This window comes from Equus quagga, unplaced genomic scaffold (assembly GCF_021613505.1).
Source record: "Equus quagga isolate Etosha38 unplaced genomic scaffold, UCLA_HA_Equagga_1.0 HiC_scaffold_5054_RagTag, whole genome shotgun sequence".
In the NCBI taxonomy this organism is placed as follows: Eukaryota; Metazoa; Chordata; class Mammalia; order Perissodactyla; family Equidae; genus Equus; species Equus quagga.
In genome coordinates, this window is record NW_025793943.1 from 755 (window position 1) to 3,867 (window position 3,113).

At 43.5% G+C, this 3,113-nt stretch overlaps 1 long non-coding RNA gene across 1 annotated transcript in view; it reads left to right on the forward strand.

The window, feature by feature from the left end:
* LOC124232357 (uncharacterized) overlaps window positions 1-2,392 on the forward strand; it is a 3,138-nt gene extending 746 nt beyond the window's left edge. The window contains exons 2-3 of the long non-coding RNA XR_006886824.1: window positions 812-986; window positions 1,143-2,392. This is a non-coding gene — a long non-coding RNA (uncharacterized LOC124232357). The remainder of the gene's footprint in view (window positions 1-811; window positions 987-1,142) is intronic.
* The last annotated feature ends 721 nt before the right edge of the window (window positions 2,393-3,113 follow it).

Genomic DNA, 3,113 nt, shown 5'->3' on the forward strand with positions numbered 1-3,113 from the left:
CTAACCATTAACTGGGTAAGACAACTTGTGTGAAGAGGTCACATGGTATTGGGGACAGCCACTGGGCTGGGACTCAGGAGACCTGGACAGCTCTGCCACCATACGTGACCTGGTGCAAATCCTTTTCTCTCTCTAGGCCTCCTCTCTCCATCTATAATAGAGTTTATGCACGGCTTTTTGTAATATCTTTTACCTACATTACCTCATTTAATCCTTACAACAATCCCAATGAGATGTGAATTAGCATTATTCCCATTTTACAAAAGAGGCGGCAGGGATTTCGAGAAATTGACTTGTCCAAGGTAACAGAGTAATCAAGTGGTTTTCTTTGGTTTTAGTTAATGCAACCTTTAACTGTTACTATTTGTCATTAATTTGCTCATTAAAAAACATTTATTAAGCATCTTCATTTGCCAAATATTGTTTTTGACTCAAGGAACAGGGACGTTTTCAGGCCTAATCCTCTTGGTTAACTACTCTGTAAAGGCCGGTGCGTCAGCTGAGGGAGTGTGAATAAAGAGTTTTCCCTTTCTCCTTCTCTGAGGACAAATTTGGTTAACTTTACAGCCCTGTCCCCCGGAAGTCTAATATAAAGGTGCAGCGTCAGCTAGGTATTAGGCAGCATTGCTTACGGTAAAAATAACCCCTGATGGGTAAAGTGCAACTGGGCTGGGATGTGTAAGCCCCTGGTGGGAAGCCATGGCTTTGGGCCTCCCTGAGCACAGTGACTCTTGTAACTAGGCTCATGTCTCACAAGGAACCTGCAAACTATGCCTATGAGACGTAACGTATTGATTCCTCTTTGTGACAGGGCATTTCTAAACTAAAGTTGTCACCACATTCACTGATGTGATCTTGTCTCCCTGTACCTGAGCTGTCACCCGGGGGCCAGAGAAGAGTAATCACTGAACTCCTACAAGAATTTCTGTGGAACAGAAAGACCAGATGCTGTCCTTCTGGCATGCTGTTTCTTACCTTGGACCTTTGTGAGTTAATCTGATGCCAAGTGAGGCCTGTGGTAACTGAGGGAGTCCAAATGACTAGTGGATCACAAAGGCCACCTGATGGTGGACATTTCAGGGACATTTTCAAGTCAAGTAGTTTTGAAGATAGGATTTCAACTCTGTTTTTTCTGACTCTAGAGCCGTGGTTCTCAATCTTGGCCACACATTGGACTCAAATTGAAATGACGTTGGAATCCTCCATCACAATGGATACAACAGTGGAAAAGAACAAAACATGCTGCACAAACGTGGATTAATCGCTCTGACATAATGATGAAGGGAAGAAGCCAGACACAAAAGAGTACGTACAGGACGACTCCACTCTCTGAAGTTCAAACACCGGCAAAACAAACCCGAATAGTGGTTGGTGTTGAGGGTAGATATCGACTGGAAGGAGGTACAAAGGGTGCTTCTAGGCACCTATCAATAGTCTATATCTTGATCTATGTGGTGGTTGCATGAGTGGGTGTATATATTCATAAAATATGTGAAGGCAGAGGTACTCAGGGGATCCAGATGCAGAAAGATAGGCTGGACCCAAGGGTGAGTGGGGTGCTTAATGGGAGATCAGGCAAATGTGAGGCCTTGGACTGGAGGCTGCATCTTCTGGAAAAGCTCCCACTGACTCTGCAGGGTAGAGAGTGTGAGCCCACGGTACAGGTGTGTGAATAGTATTTCAATCAGAGAGACTCAGCTTTGGAAAGAGAAATAGGAGCATGGGACCTGGATGTTCAACTCCCTAGGGAAGCAGGGAAGCAGAGCCTGGGCTTCAACCAAAAGGCAAACCTCCACTCTGCCAGGGGCCACTGGTGTACAAAACGCAGGGGAAGTAATAGTTTGTGAATATCAAGTGGCAGCTTTTGGGCTGTTTTACTTTTCATGTTTTTCCCTTTTTTTCCCCGATCTGCGGTAGTCCCCCATTATCTGCAGTTTCACTTTCCATCATTTCAGTTACCCGTGGTCAACCAGTCAGAAAATATTAAATAGAAAATTCCAGAAATAAACAATTTGTTTTAAATTGCAGTGCTGCGATGAAATCCTGCTCTGTCCCACCCAGGATGTCAATCATTCCTTTGCCCAGAGTATCTATTCTGTATATGCGACCCCACCCCCCACCATTAGTCACTTAGTAGCCTTCTGGGTTATCAGATCACTATCTCAGTATTGCAGTGCTTGTGGTTCAAGCAATCCTCATTTCACTTAAAAACGGTCCCAAAGCCCAAGAACAGTGATGCTGGCAATTTGGATTCGCCAAAGAGAAGCCATAAAGTGTTTCCTTTAATTGAAAAGGTGAAAGTTCTCGACTTACTAAGGAAAGAATAAAATCATATGCTGAGAATGCTAAGATTTATGGTAACCTTTATTACAGTACATTATTATAATCATTCTATTTTATTATTAGTTATTGTTGTGAATCTCTTATCTAATTTACAAATTAAACTTTATCATAGGTATGTATGTATAGGAAAAAACATAGTATAGACAGGGTTCGGTACTATCTGTGGTTTAAGGCATCCGTTGGAGGTCTTGGAATGTATCTGCTGTGGATAAGGGGGGACTACTGTATTGGGTAAGACATTTACTTGCAGGAGAATAAATATAATAATTTATAAGGCCTTATTTTTGTCAGTTTGGAGCCCATACAGCACCTGAAATTAGGCACTGCCCATGGTTGAAATGGATTCATTCCTTCCTGCCTTCAGGCGGGACAAAATTTCTGCCATAAAATCAAGTTGAAAAGGAGAATCCAGGAGTCATATCTTATGAGAAATGGCTGAATGGGTGGAGGTCATGGTCCTGGAGAAGCAAAGTTCTGGTGGAAGAAGACAGGACATGAGAAGATATCTGTCTCCAGATATCTGAAGGTTTTGCCATGCAAGAAAAAGGCAGATTTAGGGCTGGCCCCATGGTGTAGTGTTTGAGTTCAGTGTGCTCTGCTTTGGTGGCGCGGGTTCACAGGTTCAGATCCTGGGTGCAGACCTACACCACTCACCAGCTGTGCTGCGGTCGCAACCCACATATAACGTGGAGGAAGATTGGCACAGATGTTAGCTCAGGGCTAATCTTCCTCAAGCGTAAAAAGAGGAAGATTGGCAACAGATCTTAGGT